The sequence below is a fragment of the Macaca mulatta genome, chromosome 4, assembly GCF_049350105.2.
Source record: "Macaca mulatta isolate MMU2019108-1 chromosome 4, T2T-MMU8v2.0, whole genome shotgun sequence".
In the NCBI taxonomy this organism is placed as follows: Eukaryota; Metazoa; Chordata; class Mammalia; order Primates; family Cercopithecidae; genus Macaca; species Macaca mulatta.
Window position 1 is genome coordinate 136,945,145 of NC_133409.1, and position 27,654 is coordinate 136,972,798.

Here is a 27,654-nt window from a genome sequence, read left to right on the forward strand (position 1 = left end):
TCAACCAGATTCTATATAGCATGATTCTTGTGAAACCAGGGATATGTGTGTTGTGTTTGAAATACAGTTAATAAAGATAAGATGGTTTCTTATTTGGATGATGGAAACATGTAAATTTTATTTTTTAAATGCATACCATAAAATGTAAAGTTTGACAGAATCCTGTTGGTTGTAAAAGTATGTCAGTTGTGATATAACCACATAGACCATGTAAAGACCTGCTAATGATCAACAAAAAGTTGTCTTTAATTTCTAATGAATGAACCCACTGGAAAAGGAAGCTGAAGACACAGGTGTATAACTGGATATTTTAAATTTCTAATATGGAACAGATACATACTCTGTTCAGTGTGTGTTTAAGACACATTTTATATAAATAGATAAAATAGTTAAAATTTCAAAAGCTATATGTTAATTTGCAGAACTAATGTCAATTATCTGTATGAGGGCTCACAGTAAGAATGCTGTATTGTAGTCTTTGGGATTTAATCCCTAATATAAGGTACAACCTGGTGTGACACTACTGATTGAACTTTTCTAAGGAAGCTAACAAGAATACATTATTTTTATTTTTATTTTTATTATTTGAGATGGAGTTTTGCTCTTGTTGCCCCGGCCGGAGGGCAATGACACAATCTCGGGTCACTGCAGCCCCTGCCTTCCGGGTTCAAGCGGTTCTCCTGCCTCAGCCTCCCAAGTAGCTGGGATTGCAGGCACCCGTCACCATGCCCAGCTAAGTTTTTGAGGAATACATTATTTTACTCAACTTTGTTCAGTGAAGGAGTATTTACTGAACACTGACTCTGCTTGGCCACGGAGATTTAAAAGTGAATTTGATACAGCATCTTAACATTTAATTTGACATTACAGAAGCTTTTTCTTGACATAATCTTGAAATATTAAAATATCTTTGATTTTAAAAAGTCAAAGATTCTTAATGAAAAACAATCCCTTTTAAAATTTGGAACTAAATTTTAAAGCTTATTTAGGACATAAAACCTTTCTGATTATGGCCTATTTATAAATCATAGATTTTATATTAGGGACCAATGTACACCAACTTATATATAAATGGATATAAGTGGGGTTTTTTTGGCGTATATATGTTATTCTGAATTGAGAGTTTCACGGAACATTTATTCCTACTTTACATGCGTACACTCTAATATTTTATTTCTTAAAACGTGGTGGTCATGGTCCCTTAACGAATCTTACTGAGTTTGAAAAACATTGTCAAAGAGAATTCTTTGGAACTCTATGGGTGCTGCTTCTGTTTTTGTCCTGGTTTCTACGGTAAGTACCCTCATCAAATGTAGAAAATTTGGGCGGGCTGGTCATAAAACCTTTTTATAAAATGGTTCAAAGAGCAAAAGAGTTGGATACATTTTCTTAAAATTTTGCATTTCTCACATCTATAATACTAGAAGTCAGAGTTATTATTTTTGTGTCTTAAACCTTATGGAATTTTATATTTCTGATTTTCTTTATATGTTGTAGCTAAATTCTTTGCGGTGGGGATCTGCTTTAGTGTGGTGTGATGAGTCATAATCAGTGAGTTATTAAGTTCTCTGTGCCTTTTATTCTCAGAGTTAACCACTTTGCTTTGAATTGAAATATTAAGTCAGGAATCTGTGCTTTGTTATATGATAAAGGCTTGTAAAGTGTGCAAAGTTTTTCTTTCGTTGGATCTAAGATTAAGAACACTTTAATAGTTTATTAATACAATTTAAAGAGAAACACCAGAAATTACCTAATGATTCATCCTTGTTAGGCTGACTTATTTGGGTTATAAACATACACTTTAAAAACATAAAATTAAAGCTGAAATAAATTTAAATGTATTTTTTCAAAGTAATCAAGTTTCATCTGAACCCAAGTTAACCATTCTCATTTCAAAGAATATAATTCTTATGCTTAATCAGATTTTTGCTTTTTCAAACAGTTTTAATAAATCAAAATGTTATATAAACAGAAGGCATTGTATTTTCCTATAAACTCTGATTATTTTCCCCTTGCAAAATCTGTATTACAACAACCAGTTCCATAATGCCAGCATGGGAACCTTGACTTCTCCTTTCATCGGATGACTAAGAGAATACAGATAACTGCCTGCAAAAGATATTAGAAGTATACTGGAAATACTAATTCCTACAAATCTAAATGGAAGGGATTTAGAGAATAGAAGCAGTGGACTAACAGATAGGAAAACTTATTTCTGTGGCAGAGCTTTCAGTGAACTAATGTTGCCCTTTTCGACATAGCAGTTTCTCTGACATCAGTTTACTCAGTAAAGTAAGTGAATATGAGGAGACTGAAGTAAAATGTTAAAGACTTGAATTGGGTATAAAATTTGATTATATACATTTAAGAAATGAAGTATATTAATATTTTTTAGTCTCATGACCTGAATTATTTAAGCCACAGACACTGGAAGTGCTGCGATAATAAATAATATCTTCTCTGCTTTTGCGAGGGGAGATGACATAAATACTTTATTGTTGATCTTAATGTGGAATTGGTGATTTGATAAACGTATTTTTGCAAAATTTGAATGTAGCTAACTTTTTCTCTCTAAACGTGCCCACATTTATCTTATTTTTATAGACTGTATTTTTTTAGAGCAGTTAATATTTACAGAAGCATTGAGCTGAAAGTACAGAGTTCCTACCTGCCACCCTCCCTACAGTTTCAATTATATTTGTTGAGCCAATATTGATACATTATTATTAACTAAAGTTCATAGTTTAGGATTCACTCTTGATGTTTCACATTCTGTGGATTTGGACAGATGTATAATGACATTTATCCACCATTATATTATTATACAGAATAGTTCCATTGCCTTAAAAATCCCCTGTGCTCCACCTATTCCTCCTTCCCATCCTCTGAATTTCTGGCAAACACTGATCTTTTTATTGTCTCCATAGTTTTGCCTTTTTCAGAATGTCATATAGTTGAAATCATATAGTATGTAGGCATTTCAGATTGACTTCTGTTACTTGGCAATACACATCTAAGGTTCTTCCATGTCTTTTCATGGGTTGGTAGCTCATATCTTTTTATTGCTGAATAATTTTTCATTATATGGATATACCACAGTTTATCCATTTGCCTATTGAAGGACGTCTTGGTTGCTTACAAGTTTTGGCAATTATAAATAAAGCCACCATAAACATTTGTGTGTAGGTTTATATATGGACATAAATTTTTTACTCAAATCTTTGAGTAAATAACAAGGAATTTGATTGCTGGATCATGTAGTAAGAATATGTTTAGTTTTATAAAAGACTGTCAAATTATCTTCCCAAGTGGCAAATCATTTTACATTCCCACCAGCAGTGTATGAGAGTTCCTGTTGTTCCACACCTTTGTCAGCGTATGGTATTGTGAGTGTTTTGGGTTTTAGCCATTCTAAAAGGTACATTAGCTCATTGTTGTCTTATTTGCAACATAATGACGTATGTTAAGCATCTTTTCGTGTGCTTATTTGCCATGTGCCTATGTTCTTGGGTGAAGTGTCTGTTCAGATCTTTGGGCCCAGGTTTGAGATTCTTATTTTCTTACTTTTGAATTTTAAGAGTTCTTTGTATATTTTGGATACCAGTCCTTGATCAGATAAGTGTTTTAAAAAGGTAGTCTATGGCTTGTCTTTTTATTCTCTTAAAACATTTATTTTTAAAATCTTTCCTCATAAGTTATCTACATTTTCAAAATCTATTTTCATTCTACCTGGGGGTCTCTTCTCACCTCAATTTAATGGTTTAAATGGGAATAACCCAACAAAGTCTTCTATCATTTTTTTTTCACATAAGTTTCAGCACAAAGAATTGGCCTGTATACAGAATTTACATATGTAAAAACATTTGTAAAAATTAAATGTTAGGTTTTTTGTTTATCTTATTCTTGGTGTGTGTTGCTTTGGGAAGCTTTGCATTGAAACCACTGATTTCTTTGAGACAATGAGAACTCCTCATCCATTTTAGTTTGCAGTTAAAATACTATTTCTCAAACTGTATTTCATGGAATTTGAATCTTTTTCAAGCTATGTATAGTTTTTTTTTACCATAAAATTATAATTTCTTAGTCATATTTTTTTGGGAAATGTTTCATGCTATTTATTATCACTTGGAGAGTTACAATGCATATTAAAGCTTTAACAGGTTTTATAGTAGAGAAACCTAATTCATTAGTTTAATGCAAGAGTTGAAGTTTTGACAATGGAGTCTGTTCCATTGGAACATATATTAAAGCTTTCAGAATATTGTTGTGCAGAACATTCATGAAATAAATGATGCCCTAGATCTGCATGCAGTGGGACATTCCCTTGGCCTAGTTCCAAAGGGAAGATAAGTTAAAAAGTTTAGATTTTGCTGTGCTTTTAAAGGGATTTTTATGTGGTAAATTTTCAGAAACTGTTTCCAATCCTATGCTTATTAAAAGTGGCCAACTGTGTTACATATAACTTGGGACATCAAGGAACGTGGAGTTATTAATGACTTTCCAATAAAAATAAAATCAATTGTGCTATTCCTCTGTTAAAAAAGGGGTCTCAAAGGTAAGGCTCTTGGTTTGTTTCACAAATAAATTTTACTGGAAAGAGTGTTGTTTTCTTTGGTGGTGAGGACTTCCTCTCTGATTTTTCTAAGCTTTGACCAGTGAAAATGTCTTTGGGTGGTCTTTTGGCCTTGGGGATTGATACAGAAATCCTACTTTACCTTTTCAAATAAATAACGACTACAGTTCTCCTTATTCAGACCCCATCTTATGGTTTCCTCTATAGATTTGGTCAAATGAATAGGATTGGCTCGTGAACTTCCTTGAGGGTTGGTTTTTTAATAAGGGAACCATGTTTCTCTGAAATCTTGGATTGATGAGAACATTAACATTTTTTATTAGTTGAACTGAAATGAACCTGAAATATATTCACATCAAAAATTATATTTTTCATTTTAGAGACTATCTTAAAGGTTTTGTTTTATATTTAAAACTTTGAACTTTGTGATTTATGAACATGGTAAGGAGAAAAATAACACTAAGTGATACATTAATTATCTGAAACATTTTATTTTACTTACTAGGGTTTCTCACTCATAAAAGTTGCTTTTGCCCGATATAATTTTATTTGTTTGGTAAATAAGACAAATGATCTCTCACATTTTATTTCATTTTTTTTAAGTTCTTTCTAGGAAAGGGCCAATGGGCTGGATCTGGTGGCTCATGCCTGTAATCCCAGCACTTTGAGAGGCCAGTGCAGGAGGTTCACTTGAGCCCATGAGTTCAAGACCACCCTGGGCAACATAGACCTCATCTCTAGCAAACAAAACAAAACAAAACAAAAACAACAAAAATCCAGAAAGAAAAGTGCTAGTGATGTTTCCACCTTAAAGGTTTATTATACAATCAATACTTTTTCTACCTATTTTAAAGAACAAAAAGTCTGCAATGATGTGAACTCAAATTACCTATAAAAAATGAATACCATCATTTAAGGGTGGTAAGTGCTGAAGTACACAGTGAATACAGTAGAGGTAAGAACCAGCATTTGCTGAGAGTTTTTTTTTTAATCATGAAATGATGTTGAATTATGTTGAATGATTTTTCAGCATCAATTTATATGATCATATAAATATCTTTAGTCTGTAGACATGGTGGATTACATTGATTGATTTACAAACGTTGTAACAGGCTTGCATTCCTGAAATAAATTCCACTGGTTATTGTATATACAGTGGTCTCTCCTTATCTGTGTGGGATACATTCCAAGACCCCCAGTGGATGCATTAAACCCCAAATAGTACCAAACCTGATAGCTATAAATTAGAACACATTTCTGTTCATGTCTTCCACAAATTTAATGCCTTTTCCACCTTCACTAAGCACTTATCATGCATTGTGGCCAACTTTTGCAGTTTGAGGCGGAACAGCGAAACTAGCAAGAAAATCTTTTTCCTTTTTCCCAATTTCATGAATTGAAGATTCGTTCTTACCATAGGTCTTAGCAATCTCAGCATAAGATTTCTTTCCTTTCCTTGTTAAATCAAGAAGTTTTACCTTTCCAATTTAAGCAACCACATTATGGCTTCTCTTTGGCAAGTTGGAATTGCCAGCATTGCTCTTGCCCTTTGGGGTCATTATTAAATAAAATAAGGATGACTTGAACACAACCACTGTGATGCTGTCACAGTTGAGCTGATAGAACTTAGAAGGCAGCAAAGTGACTAATGGGCAGGTAGCCTGTAGAAGTGTGTACATGCTTAACAAAGGGGTGATTCATGTCCTGGGTGGGCCAGAGTGAGATTTCATCATGCTACCCAGAATGGTGTGCAATTTAAAACTTATGAATTGTTTATTTCTAGAATTTTCCATGTAATATTTTCTGACCACAGTTGACAGTAGATAACTGAAACCTCAGAAAGTGAAACCATGGTAAGGGGGATCTGCTGTAATTATTTTTCTATATTTCTGGACTTGATTTGCTAATATTTTGTTGATGATTTTGCATCTAAGTTCATGAAAAATATTGGTCTGTCATTTTCTATTTTGTACTTGCCTTTGGTTTTGTTGTGCCTTGGTCTTTTTGTACTGTATTATTTTAGTATAAGAGTAGTAATAGTCATAAAATCAGGTGTTTCCCTTCATCCTTTATTTTCTGGAACAGATTTTGTAAAATTGATGTGTTTGGGAGGAAAATTGTCTTTTCCTCACTCATCTTAGGTTCATGGCTGAGGCTGGTATAAAAAAAGAGATTGACAAGAGAAAAGATACATTTATATAATAGAAGTTTTACATGACACACAGCTCTCATAAGGAACCTGAAGAAAGAGGTGAATGTGTGTGGGTTGTCTTTTTTTTTGAGACAGAGTTTTGCCCTTGTCGCCCAGGCTGGAGTGCAATGGCACAATCTCGGCTCATTGCAACCTCCACCTCCTGGGTTCAAGTGATTCAAATTCCTGCCTTAGCCTCCCGAGTAGCTGAGATTACAAGCACCCGCCACCCGGCCCAGCTAATTTTTGTATTTTTAGTAGAGACGGGGTTTCGCCATATTGACCAGGCTGGTCCCGAACTCCTGACCTCAGGTAATCCACCTGCCTCCGCCTCCCAAAGTGTTGGGATTATAGGCACGAGCCACTGCATCTGGCCGTCTTTTTTTTTTTTTTTTTTTTAAGGAGAAAAAGTATCACCATGTTGCCCAGGTTGGACTCCTGGGCTCAAGGGATCTACTGGCCACAGCCTTCCAAGTAGTTGGAGCTACAGGAGTGCACACTGTGCGCCTGGCCTAAACCTGTGTACTTTTAGTGCTACGTTTGATGAAGAAGTGGATAGTGTGTGTATGACTGGATTAAAAAGTATGACCTAATGGTAGTAAACCGGAGGGAACATAGCAAGGTGTTATTCTCTGTGACCCTAAATCATCAGAGATCAGGATGTTCCTTTCCTCTGAGTATGGGAAGGACACCTCTCAAACAAGGATCTTATGGCTTGCTTCGCGGGAATGTCAGAAAATCCTTTCTAGATTTTATGACCTGGGTCAGGGGAGAAGAGCTGGAGAAAGGTAAGAGTGATCTACCTGCTTCTGAGATTTTCTCAAATTTTTCCAGCTTAAAATATTTTGGAGGAGTAAGTACTGAACCTTATTAGATGTTAATTCTACTTTAAATCTGGTAGAAATGTGGTAGAATTTTCCTGTGAAACCATCTGAGCCTGGAGATTCTCTCTCTCATCTCCACTCTAACATTGATCCAGAGAGTTCATTTGGGCTATTATATTTTTCAGTTGTATAATTTCTATTTGGTTATTTTTTTAATTGTGTTTCTTTGCTGAGATTTTCCATTTTTTGAGAGAATTTTGAAGGTTTTTTGAAACATGTCTATGATGGTTACTTTAAAATCCTGTCATATAATTTAAACATTTGATTCATCTTAGTTTTGACATCTGTTGGTTGTTTTTTCTCATTCATATTATGATTTCCTGGTTCTTGGGATGACACTGATTTCTGGATATTATGAGGCTTTGGATGTGTTTTTTTTGTTGAAGTGTAACATGAGGGCTGGGTGAGTATATACTCACCTTCCCACTGCCTGCCCTTTCTCCCAGTACCACTACAGCAAAATGGGACACTGACTTACATTGCCTTTGCAGATAGAATGTAGATGTTCACCTCCTTAGCCCACTGATGCCTTCTTGCTAAAGTGGTCTACCTCCCTTCCTGTTTACCTCTGGTTTCAGTTTAAGATCGGTCCCCTGCTGAGCCCACTGCTACCAGGAGTAGGAGGGTGAAGTGGAGTGCCCACCAGCTCTGCATTCCTTCACCTTCTTTGGCTTCATTGGTGCAGAGTGGGTTGGGACTCTGCTTCCCTCTGGGCTCTGTTGATCCTGATGGGTGGAGTGGAGAATAGGAGTGCTGAGTAGCCCTGCTTGACACTGCCTCTTCAGTCTATCAGCATGAAATAAATACATAGAGACAAGTCTCCAAGCAAAGATTTTATTTGGAAATAATATAGAAGAATTGCGGTTCAGGACACACAAACTTTGGTACCTCCTAGGTGTGTCTGAAGAACAAAGGAAAAGTCTGGGACTTTATTGGGGTAACAGAGGAAGCTTATGTAATTTGTTTTGCAGGTTCATTGGTGTTGGCAGTGTCTTGCAGGGGCTGGTGAATTCTGATTGGCGAGTGGCAGTTTCTAGGTAAAATCTGTAAGCTTAAAGTCATGGCAGGCTATTGAGATTTTTGGATTGGGCTTGTGAGATAGTTGCTAGAATGTTTTTCCCTAGGACTGCTCTCACTCTATTTTTGTTGGGTATGAGAAAAAAATCTCCTTTGCATAATCAGTTTTCACAGGTCTCTTTGCTTCTGGGTAGGTATGGAGACCCAGCTTCCATTGGGCATCAGTGACACCAGGGGTAGGAGGAAAGTGGAATACGAATTAGCCCCCACTTGTACAGTCTCCTTGTTGTTATCTGGTAGTTCAGGCTCAACTCCTTCCTGTGTCCCACTAACAACAGACATAGTGGCAATTAACTGTGCTTTGGATTTCCTTCTTAATAAAGTCTCCTTGCTGCTGGGTCAGGATGGAGGCCTGGCTTGCTGCTACGCCCTGTAGACACTAACCAGTTGGAGGAATGCGATCCACAGAGGGGAGTAAAGTCAGTTCCTCCTGCTTCTGCCCCAGTGAAAATACCCTCAGTCTATCTGGTAGATGATGGAAAATTAGCCTGCCAAACTTCCTGATTGACTACTGTTGGGTAAGTTAGGCTGCCTGCAAGGATGGAATAGTTTAGAGGTTTTTGGAGTGGAAATTTTAACGTACCGTTTGGCCTGCTGAAAGTGGGTGGTAAAGCTGTTTTTCAATTGATGATTGGCTGAAGTCAGGCAGATACTGCCAAAAATGTTTTTTTTTGTTGTTTGCACACCCTTTTTCTGATCATTCCTTTGCTAGTTAGAAAAAAGCTTTCTTGGAGCTTTTTTTTTTTTTTTTTCCTCTGCCTCTTGGTGGTTCTACATCGGAGTCTTCTGTATCACCCTGTTCGGGATATATGGGAGGCAATAAGGAGACGCAGGGGACTCACTGCCATGTTATTTAGCAAATTGTGAGTTCCCTAGGCAGCCAGCCTTCTTTTTTCCTACCTTTCAGCAATGTCTTGTGTTTTTCTTGTGTTGTGTTTTGGGTTTTTTAGTTGTAAGAGGAACAACCTGGGAGCTCTGGGGCTTTCCATATTGATGCAACCAGAGATCCTTCAAAATACTGTTTTTGTTCACATAGGAGCACTCAAAAATAAAATTAAATCTCATTATTATAGTGGAGTAATATTTGGTGAGAAATTTTTCCATGAAGATTTTCATCAATTTGTACATCAGGCTGTGATCCACTATTACCATTTCCCCTGTTAGAATAACAGGATTATTTTCCTATAAAAAAAAAAAGGAGTGCTTTGTCTTTTAATGTGGTAAAATATATATAACACAAAATTTATAATTTAGCCATTTTTAAGCATACAATTTAGAGGCATTAATTACATTCATGATGTTGTGCAATCGTCACACTGTTTCTAAAACTTAAAAAAAATTATGGACTTTTTTTAAAGAAGTTTTAAGTTTACAGAAAAATGTAAAGGAAGTATAGAGTGTTTCCATGTACTCTCTCCTTCCCATACTTATTAATGTTTTGCATTAGTGTGATGTGTTTGTTAAAACTGATGAACCAAATACATCCTGTATGTTCTGACAAATATATGACATGTATCCACCATTACAGTATCATACAAAATAGTTTCACTGTGCTAAAAATTCTTTGCGTCTACCTGTTCATCCCTTTGTCTTTCGCTTCCTCATCCCCCACCAACCCCTAACAACCAATGATCTTTTTACCGTCTCCATCGTTTTGCTTTTTTCAGAATGTTGTATCAGAATCCTACAGTAGGTAGCCTTTTCAGATTGGCTTCTTTGACTTAGCAAGGTACATTTAAGGTTCCTCTGTGTCTTTGCGGCTTAATTGTTCATTGCTTTTTGTTACTGAATATTTTCCAAAGCACTTTCTTTATACTTCGTATGATTTGAATGTGTGTCCTCTCCAAATCTTGTTGAAATGTGATCCCCAGTGTTGGAAATGGGGCCTAGCAGGAGTTGTTGATCATGGGATGGGATCCCTCATGAATGGCTTGGTACCATCCACTTGGTGATGAGTGAGTTCTTACTCTGAGTTCATGCAAGATCTGGTTGTTTAAAAGCTTGTGGGACCTTTTTCTTCTCTCTTTTGCTCCCTCTCTTGTGATGCACCTGCTCCCACTTTACCTTCTGCTATGAGGAAATTTGTATTTTCATTACAAATTATCTAGTCTCAGTTACTTATGCACGTTACTTATGCAATGTGAAGACGAGCTAACACAATACCTAACAGAAACTCTGTATACATTCCGCAGTTACTTTCCATTCCTCTCTCCCCCCAGCTTTTGATAACCACTAATTTACTTTGTCTCTGTCAATTTGCCCATTCTAGACATTTTATATAAGTGGAGTCATACAATATTTGTCCTTTTGTGTCTGGCTTATTTTACTCAGTACAGTGCCTTCAAGGTTCATTTGTGTTGTAGCATTTATCACTACTTCATTCTTTTTGTGGCTGAATAATATTGTATGCATATACCACCTTTCGTTTATCCATTCACCTTTCCACACTTAGGTTGTTGCCACCTTTTGGCTATTTATTGTGAATAATGCTGCAATGAACATTGATATACAAATACCTGTGTAAGTCTGTCTGCAGTTCTTTGCATATTTAACTAGGAGTGGAATTGATGGATCTTATGGTAATTGCATGTTTAACTTTTTGAGGAACAACCCAGCTGTTTTTGACAGTGACTGGACCATTTTGTATTTCCACCAGCAATGTAAGAGGATTCAAGTTCCTCCACAACAGGCCGACACTTGTTATTTTCCTTTTGGTTTAAATAGACATCCTGGTAGGTATGTAGTTGTAGCTCATTGTGTTTCTGTGCCTATGGCTTTTTATGTTCAAAGTAACGATAAGTCATCCAAAAAAGAAATACAGCATTCCATCCCTGTCCTGTGTAGATAAGAGACTTCATATTAAGCTTTCCTAGGTTAATACCATATAGGAATTACGACTTAAAAATTGAAACCTTTTGCAGTGAACCTAAAACTGCTCTAAAAAAGTGTATTTAAAATAGAAAGGCAGGCCGGGTGCGATGGCTCACGCCTATAATCCCAGCCCTTTGGGAGGCTGAAGTGGGCAGATCACCTGAGGTCAGAAGTTTGTGATCAGCCTGGCCAGCGTGGCAAAACCCCATCTCTACTAAAAATACAAAAATTAGCCAGGTGTGGAGGCAGGTGCCTATAATCCCAGCTACCCGAGGGCTTGAGGCATGAGAATCACTTGAACCTGGGAGGCGGAGGTTGCAGTGAGTCGAGATTGCGCCACTGCACTCCAGCCTGGGGTTTAGAGTGAGACTGTCTCGCAAAATAAATAAATAAAAAATGAAAATAAAAAAGACACAAATGAGCTATTTCTCTATAAGCTCTATGGGACAGTAACAGCAGTTGTGGCTCCTTCAGAATACTCAACACTGAACACTGGAATTTTGTTACAGGCATCAGCTCCTTCTATTATGAATACCTTTTGAAGACATCAACTCCAGCACCTATAGTGCATAAAAATTTATTAAGGTAAAGTACAATTTAAAAAAAGGAAACGTATTATGATAATGTTCAGAGAAAAAGGATGGACTTAACCACTGTGCCTTGAGAATACAACTAGTATTTATTTTCAAAGCGTAAATTTACTTAGCACTTTCAAAAGCAGTTTTATTAGACAAGATATAGTTTTAAATACCTATCTTGGACCAAGGTGAACAATCAGATTGAGTCATTACTTGGGAGGTACAAAATAAATTCAGTTATATTGGAGATACCTGCTAGGAAGAAATTCCCTTCACCTTCTTCCCAAAGATTCTAAAGTAATTCAAAGGAAATCAATCAGTTTAGCAATAAACTTGATGTTGTCACATGAGAATAACTGGTATCTATAAAGAGAATCTTTGAATCATATAATTACCTGTTTCTTAATATAAGCTTATTTTTAGTATAGTTTATCCAAATTCTAAATATGTTTTCATAAAAGTTTAGATTCCATAATAAATACATAGCCTAAAAATTACCATTTTTTTAATATCACTTGAGTCTACCTAAGGGCCTAGCACTGTGGTGTGGTCTTCATGTAGGATGCCTTCAAAATCTGTTAGTTTATTTAATAAATTCATGAGTACTGCTGCTAGAGATAAGAAGATTAGTCAAAACCAAAACCTCTGCCATTTAGGAGCTGATATGGCTAGGCTTTGTGTCCACACCCGTATCTCATCTTGAATTGTCATCCCCATAATCCCCACCTGTGAAGGGAGAGACCAGGTGGAGGTAATTGAATCATGGAGGCAGTTTTCCCCATGCTGTTCTCATGATCCCCCTTTGCTCAGCACTTCTTCCTGCTGTCTTGTGAAGAAAGGGCCTTTCTTCCCCTTTGCCTTCCACCATGACTGTAAGTTTCCTGAGGCCTCCCCAGCCATGCTGAACTGAGAATCAATTGAACCTCTTTCCTCTATAAATTACCCAGTCTCAGCCAGTTTTTTTATAGCAGTGTGAGAATGGACTAATACAGCAGTTGAATCTAGTAGTAGATTATATGTAAACACACACATCTACAAACATATATGGTATATATACCAATAAACAATTTTTATTAGATGTTAAGTGATATAGTAGGAAGTTCTATGTAAATAAATAATCTACTATTCAGCAAAAATGTGGACAAGGAAGTGACATTTAATCTTTTTTTTTTTTTTTTTTTTTTTTTTTTTCCCAGTGATGAGGGCTTACTATGTTGCCCAGGTTGGATTTGAACTCCTGGGCTCAAGTGATCCTCTCATCTTGACCTCCCAAGTAGCTGGGACTCCAGGCGTGAGTTACCATGCCTGGTTTAGAAGACATTTTAGACATTTTAGATGGATCATGTGTAAGGAGAGATTAATGAAGATATTTCAGATAGGTATTTCAAAGAATGGCTATTTTTTTTTTATTCTGTACCTAATTCAGTCTAATAAAATTTTCATATATATATGTGCAAAACATTTGGAGAATATAGTTTCAGAACATCAGGAAGATGAGATATAAAAACTTTTTTATAAATGTTCCTCTAAAATAGAGCATTGTACTACAAACTGTATGTTCTTCTTTTAGACTAGTTTGTAAAGGTGCTGTTTTATAGCTTATAAAAGTGAAAGCTGTTTTAAGCAGTTAGCTTTATGCACCATTATGGCTGTTGATGTTCCTGTTGCCCAATTTTTCTCTTACTCATCTCACTTTATGCTCAATGATTCTTAACCTGCCTCATGGTCTGTATCTTAGATTTGGAGCATAGATGATAGATTTGAAAGAAAGAGGTCAGAATCTTTTATAATAATATACTTAAATACCCTTATGTCATAAGAGAGGTGTCAAACTCCAGAGATGTAAAAGATTAATTTCTTATTTATTTAGAGAAAGGCACTACACTCCTGCTTTATGACTAGAATGTGTCTTTATGCCTGTTAACAAACCTGAGGATCACATCAATGGGTAATCTTGCCTATGATCATGTAGAACGTTAATGGGACAACCCAGATTAAATCTGTTGACTCTTAACCACTGTTCAGTACTTAGCCAAGAAAAGCTGCACATTGAAAGCCTTTTTCAGGTTTCTTCACTTTTTGATATTGAAGCCTAGTTGCTGAAGTGAGCTAGAATGAAAGATTAGAGTCAGGTGGATTCTATTTATCCCTGAATGAAAGAATTACTGGGTCAGATCCCCAAGCAAACCGTTGTGGCCACAAACAGATGCACTATTTTCTAGTAACTCTGTGGGCAGCAGGGGCACAAAGGTAAAAAGGCAGAGGGCAGTGACGTGAGTAGAACAGTAAAGTAGGTATTGATAGTGCAAAGTGAGCAGTACTGCAAAATTTTTTTGATTATACATGGTTGGGGCATCAGTGATGTCTTCCCCTGAAAGAGGACAGTAAAATTCAATTTTGCTATTGGCATGACTTAAAGAAGTGTTAATGTCTCTGAAGCATCTATCTCTTAGACTTTTGAAGTATGTATGTGGCCTTTTCTGGCTCTATGCTGATAAGTTCTCCCCAACACCAAGATTCCAAGTCTCAGTTGACAGAGTATGGTTTACAGTTATTGTTAGATTTAGAACCACTGGAAATAATCAAACTTCTGCATGTACTACAGGTGACAGATGTCAGCGATAAAATCACTTAATGAAAAGTGACTGGCTTTCTTAGGAAAAAGAGATCAGCTCTGGAATTTGGTAAACCTGATTTGATTTAAATCCTGCTCCTATAGTGTGTGACCATGGATAAAGCAGATAATCTCTGTGAACACTAGTTTTGTTTTTTTTTTTTTTTTTTGAGACGGAGTCTTGCTCTGTCACCCAGGCTAGAGTGCAGTGGCCGGATCTCAGCTCACTGCAAGCTCCGCCTCCCGGGTTTATGCCATTCTCCTGCCTCAGCCTCCCGAGTAGCTGGGACTACAGGCGCCCGCCACCTCGCCCAGCTAGTTTTTTTGTATTTTTTAGTAGAGACGGGGTTTCACCGTATTAGCCAGGATAGTCTCGATCTCCTGACCTCGTGATCCGCCCGTCTCGGCCTCCCAAAGTGCTGGGATTACAGGCTTGAGCCACCGTGCCCGGCCTAACACTAGTTTTATAGGTTAAATGAGATTATGTTTATAAAGCTTATAGCACAGTGCCTGATATATACTCAGTACCGTGTTAACTGTTTTTATTAATAAAATGAGCTTGTATTTGTAATTGCAAAAATGTAATGGTTACCACATGTTACCTTTGATACTGTTTGTGCCTAAAATAGTGGGGAAAATATTCTGTTCAGTTTATATAAGATTTATAATATTTCAAGTAGTAACCATAAATTTAAACCTGTGTGAAGAAACAAGAATTAACATTCTTATTTTGGTGATAGATATTAAAACAGTGTTTTTTGAAGAAATCCACAAAGAATTTACCAGCAGAGTTCTTAAGTGTGTGGTATCAGGATGTTTAGTGTCTGATTATTTGTATTTACCTTCTCCAGTATTGGAAATCTATATGCTTTGTTTACATCTTTATTTCATCACATATTGAAGCTGAGTTTTTGATAAAGGAATTTTTGTTTCATTGATATTTTTCAGATTTTTATCTGTTGAAGGATAGCCAATATAATTCCTCAACTACTAATTTTTAAAAATATCTGGGCCAGGCACGGTGGCTCACACCTGTAATCCCAGCACTTCGGGAGGCCGAGTTGGGCGGATCACGAGGTCAGGAGTTCATCATAATGGCCAGGAGAACAGCCTGGCCAATATGATGAAACCCCATCTCTACTAAAAATAGAAAAATTAGCTGGGCGCAGTGGTGTGCACCTGTAGTCCCAGCTACTTGGGAGGCTGAGACAGGAGAATCGCTTGAACCTGGGAGGCAGAGGTTGTAGTGAGCCGAGATCACACCACTGCACTCCAGCCTGGTTGACAGAGCAGACTCCATCTCAAAAAAAAAAATCTATCTATCTATCTGTCTATCTATGTTTAAGGATTTATCTTCAGACTTTTTTTCCCCTTTTTTCAGGCACATTACATTTTTATTTAATCATAAATCATCAATTATGTTCCTATTTAATCATAAATCAAGTTGCAGTCCCTGGATTCAAAGAGTTTATGCTCTGAGATGGTCAGGATTGTTACAGATAAATAAAGGATAATGTAAGGATAATATTTTATAGACTATGAAGATAAAATAGGCCTGGGCATGGTGGCTCATGCCTGTAATCCCAGCACTTTGGGGGCCGAGGCGGGCAGATCGTGAGGTGAAGAGATCGAAACCATTCTAGCCAACATGGTGAAACCCTGTCTCTACTAAAAGTACAAAAATTATCTGGGTGTGGTGGCGCGTGCCTATAGTCCCAGCTACTCTGGAGGCTGAGGCAGGAGAATCTCTTGAACCCGGGAGATGAAGGTTGCAGTGAGCCAAGATCGCGCCACTGCACTCCAGCCTGGCGACAGAGCAAGATTATGTCTCAATAAATAAATAAATGACCATATTCCACTGGAATCCCATCACTTTTTAAAAAGCAAGTGGAGGCCAGGCGCAGTGGCTCACGCCTGTAATCCCAGCACTTTGGGAGGCTGAGGTGGCCTGATCACGAGGTCAGGAGTTCAAGACCAGCCTGGCCACTATAGTGAAATGCTGTCTCTACTAAAAATACAAAAATTAGTTGGGTGTGGTGGTGCATGCCTTTAGTCCCAGCTACTCAGGAGGCTGAGGCAGGAGAATTGTTTGAACCTGGGCGGCTGAGGTTGCAGTGAGCCAAGATCGCACCACCATACTCCAGTCTGGGCGACAGAGCAAGACTCTGTCTCAAAAAACAAACAAAAAAAAAACAAGTGGAATTTTTCTCAATGCCTTACCAGAAGGGAATGATTTCAAATAGTTGTCTGCATTTTATGACAGCTAGGTGTTGGTATTACATAAGATCATAATTTTACTTTTATCAGTCTTAAAGTGACTCACTGTTCACTTTAAGGACACTGGTTTGAAAGGTCCTCTTCAGTTATAAAGCATAAAAATATCATAGTGGTTTTGGGTTTTGATTAAAAATAACATGTACTGATTTCTGTGTAGGTGTACGTACCATATTTGTTTATATTTATTCAGTGTTGGTGTTGCCTTTATTTCTAGCAAATATTTCTGAAGAGTATTTTTGCCTTGTTTATGTTGTAAAATACAGAAACAACAAAACTGAATGTATAAATTTATACACAATTTATAATGTTAAATAAGGTATTCATTTTAGAAAATAATATGACAGGTTGCTTTTTTTCTTTGATTTATGTATCTTCTGATAAATTAGTGCCCTGAGATTAAAATTTCTTTTCATCATCTTAATTCTCATGCTTAAAGCTAATATAGATACAAAAAATGAATACATTTCAGAAGTTTGGACAGTTAGTAGAAATTAAAATACACCAGTAGCTACCATGCATATAATATTTTACTATTTATACAACCAGGATGTCCTTTTGGTTCTACCACCAATATGATAAGGGAATGTTACTGTCTCAGAGCGCTTACTTGACTTGCCTGTGTTATAGCACTTTGATACCACCAAGACATTTGACTCTAGATTCTATGTTCTTTCTGTATTCCTCAAGGAAGTGTCTTGATTTTAAAATTATTTTCATGAATATTGGACTTATGATATCACAGAATTAAGTTATATGACATTCCATTGCATTTTGGAAAAGAAAACAGAAGTTATGCTAGCATTCTTATGTTAATAGTTAGAAATGACAGCTGTGGAGATGCTAGGGAACCGTTAGGCCCTATGGAAGTAAAAGTAATTGTAGGATCCAAGTTAAGTAAAAGCAAATTACCGTATTCACTTTCTGAACACAAATTCAAGGAACTATACCAGATTCAGAATTGTAAATAAAAAGAAAAAGAAAAAAAGGAAATGAACCTGAACACCTTTCCTTAGTAGTCATTTTTATTTCAGTAATAATAAACTAACACACCTTTTGAAGATTATGATAAAGTACACAGATGGGCTTTAGTACCCGTAAACAGAATTTCACTGAACTGATTTCACCTACAGGGGATTTGTGGATGTAGTCAACAGTCAATGAACATAAACATTTTATTTGGCTGGAGTGGGCAGAGAGGTTTTTCTGTAGAAAGGAGTGTGGGGATATGCACTTTATTTGTAGACTGAGGAAAATTTCATGTTACTGTTTTATTTTAATCCGGAAAAAATTGAGGACACACAAAGTACTGCTCAAAGTTTTTAACTGTCTTTAATTCAACAAGACTCACATTTGCATCCAGTGTAGAATAATGCCTATAGAATTATTCAGAAATGATTTTTTCTTGTTCTGTCAGCCCTAGGAATGATAATAACATCTCTGTAGCTATTACAAATATTGATAGTATGCCCTTTTAAGAGGTAAATTTTCTTACCTAGAAGTCTACCAAGAGTTGTTTTTTAAATCATACCCTGTCCTAAATCAAAGTGAGACAACTATTAACTTTCTGTGTTGAAATAGAGAAGTGGGAAGTATGAAGGCAAACTCCAGGAGTCTGACTTAATGTGTGACCATTCCCACCCCCTGGGGCTGTGCCCTGTGGATCTATTTTGAGCTTCCAGACTCAAAAGTAAATAATTTTATTTAGCATCTTCTTTATATACTGGTTTGAACCTTAACTTTGTAAGTTAAAAAAAAATGACATTGCAAGCAGTATATCCTCTTAACTGATTTTATATTCATATACTTTGACTAAGTATTTGACCTTGAAATCATAGGATGAATCTTAGAGATTTTAAATGTATTACTGTTATGGCTAGAAAATAATAAAACTACATTTTACAGAAAGAAGCTCTTAGATTTATTAAGATTGCTCATCAAGGAGCTATCCGCAGAATAATCTGAAGAGCTTTTCCACAAATTTCTCCACATAATTTGATTGGATATTTTTATACAAAATGCTTTTAAAAGACTCTCAACTCTGATATTAAATTGGAAGCAGCTTTACAATAGGACCTGAACATATAAAACTTTTTTTTTATGTTCAAGCAATATTTTGGATAGTTCTTACAATAAACACAATAAATGCTTATTTAATGCATAATTCTGATTTGGAATAAAGTAGCATCTAGTGCTGCACACAGTTGGATGATAGTGAATGTTTATTTTGTCTGGGAGCCTCTTTTACAATTATAAATATAAATTTAATATTCCTCATAATTTAGAATAATTTTAATAATTTAGAATGATTATTTCCCCAGCATTATGTTACACATAATGCAGTTATTCCCATTGCATTATGTGTAACATTAGCATAGTTGTTGATTCTGAAAATAAGAATGCATTTGAGTAGTAAAAAAATGAACCATGGAGTTTTTATGAGACCAAATTATACCACTAATTTTGTCTTAATTTTTTCCTCATCTGTAAATGAATGAGTTGGGCTAGATTTCAGCTCTAAAATTTTATGAATGTTTTTGTAGTTATAAAGAAAAATATATGGACTCTAATTGTATGCTCATTTATCACCCTTTTAAATTTCTCTGATCCATTTAACAATTAGACTTCATACTCATCACTACATTAAAATCAATCATTTATTCAAAGTTCAACAGTGCCACTGGAGTTAACAAGTACAATTGTGTTTCTTCAGCACCAGTTGAGCGGAATCTGATCAGTTTTTGACAACTTCCTGGCTGATTTTTTGAAAAAATTTAAGTCTCTTTATGACATTGAATGGCGTTGAAGGCCCTTTACAGTTTAAGCTAAGCTTTCTCTTTCGCTCTCAGCTCTGGTAGCAAAACCCTTTTCTTTTCCATACTATGCCAGGTGCATGTATACTTACCTCTCATTGCTCACAGTGTTCACTTTACCTGGAAACAACCAGAATCCAACTTTCTCAGGCCCAGATTTACCTGAGTTTCATGGAATCAGAGATTTAGGCTCAGGGTTTATAAGTAATTTGAAAACAGATGCAGCCAGGATTTTACCTCAGGTCTTAGTGATTTACTGTGTGATCCCCAAATATCTGAGACAGGTCTCAGTCATTTTAGAAAGTATATTTTACCAAGGTTAAGGATGCACCTGTGACATAGCCTCAGGAGGTCCTGAGAACATGTGCCCAAGGTGGTCGGGATACAGCTTGCTTTTATACATTCTGGGGAGACATGAGTGCCAGTGTGACACTCAAGGAACTGCTCATTGGACCATTTTGGGTTTTGGATTTTTGGATTAGGGATACTGAACCAGTATAATGCAAATATTCCAAAATTCGAGAAAATTTGAAATCTGAAACACTTCCGATCCCAAGCATTTTGGATAACAGATACTCAGCCTGTTACTGTATCCTAGCATAAATTGTGAGATTCCTAGAAAGCAGTAATGCCCTGAAGAACACAGGTAAACGATTTTCCAAACAAACTAAAAGCAAAAGAGCATAATTGATTCTCTAGTGAGAGGTACACTTTCATGTGATATAAGAAGTAAACTTTGCCAGGTGCGGTGCTCACATCTGTAATCTCAGCACTTTGGGAGGCCGAGGTGGGTGGATCACCTGAGGTCAGGAGTTCGAGACCAGCCTGACCAACATGGAGAAACTCCGTCTCTACTAAAAATACAAAAATTAACCGGGCATGGTAGCACATTGCTGTAATCCCAGCTACTCGGAAGGTTGAGGCAGGAGAATCGCTTGAACCCAGGAGGCGGAGGTTGCAGTGAGCCGAGATAGGGCCATTACACTCCAGCCCGGGCAGCAAGAGTGAAACTCTGTCTAAAAAAAAAAAAGAAGTGAACTTTATTTTGCCAGTGTCAGAGTCAAAACTTGAGTGAAGATATTGCTATGTTTCATCAAAGTTAAGTAAATATTTCTCTCAAATGTTTTTTTATCCTCTAAATTTTCCTTATTCCAGCTAGAAAAAAAAAAAAATTAGCCAAAATCACAAGTCTCTTGTGTCCTAGAAGTTTTCATTGAGTGCTACCATTCCTAAGGTAAAAAATGTTGAGTTTGACCAAAAGATACGGATGATCAAAACATTAAAATTATGAAGCAGAAAATATGGCACATACGCAAAGACAGAAAAAAGGTAAGAAAAATTTACTCCCCACCCTCAGTTGGCCTTACTACCAAAAATTACTTCAAAAAGATTTCTTAGTATAACTTCATCTCAAATCTCACATAGGGATAATAATTCTAGCAACTTCACAGGAAAGATAATTGCTTAGTTATCATTTAGTAAGCCCATTCAGAGCAGTGGAGCCAGGTGTAAAGTTCCAAGAGGAATTCCAGGAGACCATCAGACTTTGGTAGACTTGAAAAGCATTCTTCTGGTTGCTGTCACTTCTTTTCCTCTTCGTTCTTGCCACCCATTAGGTTAAAATGAGAAGAAACCAATGACTTTGGCTAGGTTTTATAGCACCTACACTTCTGTGCATTAAGACCTTAGCCCATTTGAGGAATTCTACCCAAGAGCACTCTTACACTACGAGGTTGTGTCTTTTCAGAGATCTTAATGTGCTCCTGGCAATTCAAATTTAAGGCTTTTTATTAAATAAAAAAATTATTTGCTTATTGGGTATGTATATAAGAGTGGAATTGGAATTGCTTGGTCATGTAGTATATGTTTACTGTTTAAAACTCTGCCAAAGTATTTTCCGAAGTGGGGTACAACTTTACTTCCCTGCAAGCAATACATGAGAGTTCTGGTTACTCATATCTTCGCCAACGCTTGCTCTTGTCAGTCTTTTAACTTTTAGCCATTCTAGTGGGTATGTAATGGTGTATAAGTGTCATTTTAATTTGCATTCCCTAATGACTAATCATGTTGGACATCTTCTCATGTCCCTCTTAGCCATTCAGATATCTTCGTTTGTGAAGTGTTTATTCAAATCCTAAACTCAATTTTTATTTTTGAGGATTTTGCTTTTTGTTTTGTCTTTTTACTGAGTTGTGAAATTTCTCTTCTCTTTTGTCTCCTTTTTCTACCTCCTCTTTTTTCTTTTTTTTTTTTTCTTTTTTTTTTTTTTTGAGATGGGGTCTCCCACTGTCACCCAGGCTGGAGTGCAGTGGCCCAATCTCGGCTTACTGCAAGCTCTGCCTCCCAGGTTGATGCCATTCTCCTGCCTCAGCCTCCCGAGTAGCTGGGACTATGGGCGCCTGCCACCATGCCTAATTTTTTGCATATTTTAGTAGAGATGGGGTTTCACTGTGTTAGCCAGGATTGTCTCAAATCTCCTGACCTCGTGATCCTCCTGCCTTGGCCTCCCAAAATGCTGGGATTACAGGCATGAGCCACCGCTCCCAGCCCTCTCCCCTCTTTTTGAGATGGGGTCTCGCTCTGTCACCCAGGCTGAAGTGCAGCAGTGCAGTCATGCTCACTGCAGCCATAAGCTCCCAGACTCAAGCAATCTCACCTCAGCCTCCTAAGTAGCTGGGATCACAAGGGCGTGCCACCACCTCCAGCTAATTTTTAAATTTTTTGGAGGGATGACATCTCCCTGTGTTACCTTGACTGGTCTTGAATTCCTGAGCTCAAGTGATTCTCCCGCCTTGGCTTTCCAAAGTGCTAGGATTGCAGGCGTGAGCCACTGTGCCTGGCCTAGATTTCTTTATTTAGTCTAGATTTCTTTATTTAGTCTAGATACACGTCTTTTATCAGGTATGTGTTTTATATATATTTTCCTCCAATTTGTGTCTTATTTCTTCTCTTTCTGGGATTACAATTTTACCTATGTTAGATCATTTAGTATTTTCTCACAGCTCTTGTGTTCTCTGTTCCCTTTCTTTCAGTCTTTTTTTTCCCCCTTTGTTTATCAGTTTAGATCACTTTTGTTCACTTGTCTTTATGTTTTTGGATTCTTCCTTTAGCTATGTCCTTGCCATTAATAAGCTCATCTAATAAATTTATCTCTGATGTTCTGTTTTTTATTCTTAGCATTTTCATTTGATATTTTTTGTATGTTTTGTTTCTCTTTTGCAATCCTTCTTTTCTACATATTGGGCCCTTTTCCACTAGGACCTTTAACGTATTAATACTAGCTAATTTAAAGCTTTTATACAATATTTCCAACATCTGGATTATCTCTGATACTAGATTTGTTGATAACTTTATCTTTTGGCAATGGTTTTATTTTTGTGTTTCATAATTTTTTATTTGGAATGCTGGATAATGCTTTTAAATGAACAGCATAGATTGTGTTAAAGAGTATTTACTCCTGGAAATAGGCTCATCTCTTTTTCTGTTAACTGTGAATGGTAGGGTCAATCAATAGTTGAGCTATTTTGGATTTTGGTGTTGCTACATTCATTTTTAGTACACCAGGCTTCAGTTTTCTCCAGTAGAAAATAATATTACCTTGTGCTTAGTATGGGCTCTCTGGTACTGGTGGTTTTTCTCAGTGTTCCAGCTCTTTTAGGATAGCTTTCATCAGTGCCTGTAGGGTTGCACCACAGACAGGGAATTTCTCTCTGTGCTCTTGCTCTTCCCCCAGCAGTAAACTGCTGTTCCGTGTTATTGGATGTGAGGCTTGCAGTGGGGACAGAATGGAAATTTATTAGTTCTCAACCTTAATCTTAGGTGGGCCCTGCATACATGTGCCTTGGGGGTGTGACCTTCTTTGTGTACATGCCTTACCCTTCTATGCAATCAAACTTTGCCTTGTGTCTTTGGAGTCTTGGGCTTTACATGACTTCTGCTAAAGTCTTGACCCAAAGTTTCCTGCTTCTTCTCTGGTGGCTTAAACTTTTGTTTGGTATGAGAGAGCAGTTATTGTGGATCTCTATATCCTAAAGTAGAAGCAGAACTTCCAAAAAATTTTAATATACTTTTTAAAATATGAAAAAAGTGGGATGAATTTTTATGGCAAAATATAAGTTCACAAAGAAATACCTATTTATGGCAAGCTGCTTTGTGAAACACTCCTCAGACTGTCTGGTATACATGTTTCTCTTCTCTGACCTTAGGGGAACTTTTGTGGAAACTTTGAGAAGTACCGAGTCTTAGGCCAAGCAAAAAACAAAGGCAGAAAATCCCACCTTAAAACACTGGTGAGTCATCAGTGAGGCAGACACTTGTAGGTTGACTAACGAAGCACTCATTCCCTAACTCCTCTCTTGTCTCCCTGTAGATAGGAGACTGGAAAAGCTAAATATTTTTATTTTTAAAGAATTTTATTTTAAAGAATTTTTGTAATTCTTGGTAGTTAGATTCTGTAAAGTCACCGTGAAGACTGAATAAGCAAATTCCGAACTATTGCTCCTAAGGAAAATATGAACAAACACACACACACACACACACACACACACACATTTCATATAGGCTATATAATCTTAATCCTGAAAACTACTCATCCTGGTAGAGTCTGTCTTTATTTAACAAGAGAAACTGAGATTCAGGGAGTAAACTGACTTTCTGATGCCCCATGAATAGGTCCCAGATTTGGGATTCAAACTCACTCAACTGCTTCCAGAGCTGGAGCTACTTGCATTACACTGCACTGTCCCCCACAGTCTCTGTCCTCTGATGGTCATCTCTGTATGAGAGCTGAAACAAGAAGGCAGAGTGTCTCCTTGTTAGACCTTAGCTGGGAATACGTGCATCAGACACTCAGATATTTCACTGCTCTGCATGTTTGCTAATGATCATGAAAACACAGCAAGTACTGATTTTGGGGTTACAAGTAAATTTTGGTGAGTAGGCTGATTCACAAATATGGGATTGCAAATAATGAGGATCAACTGTATTTACTTTTTAAATCTCCCTAAGAGTCAGGGATGGGTATGTGACAGAGTTCTTCTGGTTAAAGGTAAGTAATTAAATGTGTGCTGAGGACCTGTTGCTTTTTTCTTTTTTTTTTTTTTAATAAAAGTGACAAGTGAGTGGTGCTGCATCACCCTTTTCTTTCTGATTTAATGTTGATTTGAGTTGAAAAGTATGGCAGTGATCCTCTGACAACAAGGTAACAAGTATAAACATGAAAAGCAGGGCTGTACGGTGAAAAGATAGTGCTCCTTGGTTATAGCAATGAGCAGCTAAACCCATCCTAGCAAACACCTATCGACAGTCATTTTAATTGAGAAAAATAACTACCTACATATTTAAGCTGCTGTTGGTTAAGCTTTTTGTTATTTGGAAAAGAATGGTTTCCTAATTGACAGAGCCAATAATCCAGCTTTTACATAAGTTTTTTAAAAAATAGTTAATATATTTACTGGCAGTTGATTATGCTCACTGCTTTACATATGTAATATTTATGTACTATATTAGATAGAAGATTATTTTAACTGACTCTATTCTTGACCAGATTTAGGTAACAGTAAATTACCTAAATGCTCAGTTAAGTGCAGTATTGTAGTGCATTTCTTTTGATAATCACAAACAACAATGCAATTAGCAGTGAAATGAATTGTACCAACTTGAACTTTGTCTTTCATGACATTATTACTTTGAGTCATTAGTAATGCAGTGCAAAGCTTTTTAAGTTATTTCCAGTTATCTGCAGTTCTCCTAGAAATATTAGAAATACAGAAACTAGTGCTCAAGAATTCCATATTGCTCACTAATGTTTTAGATATGTAATCTCCCTACTTCTCTTACAATATATGTGTTGTTCTGTAATTTCATAGGCCAGCAAAAGATCTTTGCACATCAGTTGTTCTTGTGCTCTATCAAAACAAGAAAATAATTGTCACTTTACACTCTACAGATCTCCAGGGATGCAGACAGTCTTTGGAATACACTCTAGTCTTTAACTTCTTGAGTGATCAAATAATCTTATATTTCAGTGAAATTTCTCCTTTTATTTGAAGTCATTTTCCCCCATTTGATCTTCATTGATTATGGACAGTTCATTATTCTTATCAAGAAAATAATTTATGTATTATCTATCCCTGTGAATAAGCATTGTTACTCTCAGAAAAGAATGAGCATTTTTTAAGGGACTTGAAGTCTCTTGCTGGCTGTCTCCCTTGAACTACTTGGAGAAGACATCTCATAGAGTTGTAAACACTTTAAGGTTAGGTACCGCCTCTTATCTTTATATCCTCAGCTGTTAGCACATGGCCTTAAATAGGGAGTTTTATACCCATGTTTTGAGTATAATTATCTTTAATTTGGATATAATGTTTTGTTTTTTATTTTAGAGTTGGGGTTTTGCACTGTTGCCCAGGCTGGAATGCAGTGGCATGATCTTGGCTCCAGTGGAGCCTCAAACCTCTGGGCTTAAGTGTTCCTCCTGCCTCAATCTCCTGAGTAGCTGGGACTATCTGGGACTGTAGATGCACACCACTCCACCTGGCTAAGAGTTTTTATTTTTGTAGAGAAGGGGTCTTGCTGTGTTGCCCAGGCCTGCCTCAAACTCCTGCCCTCAAGTAATCCTCCCTGCCTTGTCCTACTGAATCACTGGGATTACAAGCACTACACCTGGCTGCTGCTGTTGTTGTTGTTGTTGTTCTTCTTCTTCTTCTTCTTCTTCTTCTTTTTCTTCTTCTTCTTTTTAATGGGTCTCATTAATTTGTAGCAAGTCATGTAACACTGAATTAATCTGGCAATTATATGATCATTGGTAAATCTATGGGGCAGAGACCTGCCTGTTAAGTTGGGGAATGTGAAAAGTATCCATACCCTTGAAAGCAAACTGTGACATTACCTTTGTCAGTTCCATGTTTTTGTTTTTATTTTTTTTAAACATGTTCTGAAGAGTTATACACATTCCTATGTATTTGATGGAATACTGTGGTTGTCATTAAATATTTAGTGTGTGTTATATTTAAGACACTGCCTAAGATACAAAACAAACAACAAGCATCATCCTTCATCTCCTGGTTTTACTGTTTTGTTGAGTAATAAAGACATTTGAATTAAATAGTACAGTAATAGTATGTAAAATAGTGTTTAAATTAAGCCATGTAAAATGTCTACTTGTGTGATGCTGAAAAAATTAGAATAATAATGTAGTAGGTCTTTATTAATCAAATGTGTACTGGGTGTCAGTTGTGATTAAAGCACTAAGACAGGCTTTGTGTGTGTTGAGTGGTCAGCAGCTTTGGGGTATGGAGGGAGGGTCAAAGTCAAATAAGACTATTCGTCCCTTGAAGGAGCTCTGACTTTATGTGCAGTGGCCTTTAGCAGTAATGGTACTTACGAAAGTACTTTTGAAAAAATGTGGTTTATGAGAGTCTCACACAGTTTGTTGTAGAAAAGAGAAAATGCAATAGGAGTTTAGAGAGTAGAGATATTTTTCTAGTGTCCGTAATCTTAGGAGACTTCTGTTATAGAAAAGTATTGCCCTACATAGAGATCAGATCTCCTGAGGTGGGTGCAGTCAATTGAAAGTTTATAATGTGGCTGTGAACTATTCTTTTGGGGCCCAGGAGTCACTTTTACAGTCAGGCCTAGGTATTGCTTCCTTCTGGACACAATAGTTCATCAGATAAACATTACTGTGTTAGTCTGTTCTTGTGTCGCTATAAAGAAATACCTGAGACTGGGTAATTTATGGAAAAGAGGTTTAATGGACTTACGGTTCTGCAGGCTGTA

The 27,654-nt window shown here is 36.7% G+C and overlaps 1 protein-coding gene across 8 annotated transcripts in view; it reads left to right on the forward strand.

Annotated features, from left to right (window-relative positions):
- Positions 1-27,654, forward strand: part of SUPT3H (SPT3 homolog, SAGA and STAGA complex component) — a 527,796-nt gene that overhangs the window by 173,834 nt on the left and 326,308 nt on the right. For 2 of the 8 annotated variants that reach the window (XM_077998598.1, XM_077998599.1), the window contains exon 3: positions 12,106-12,181. The gene's annotated coding sequence lies outside the window, so the exon portion shown is untranslated. 8 annotated transcript variants of the gene reach the window in all.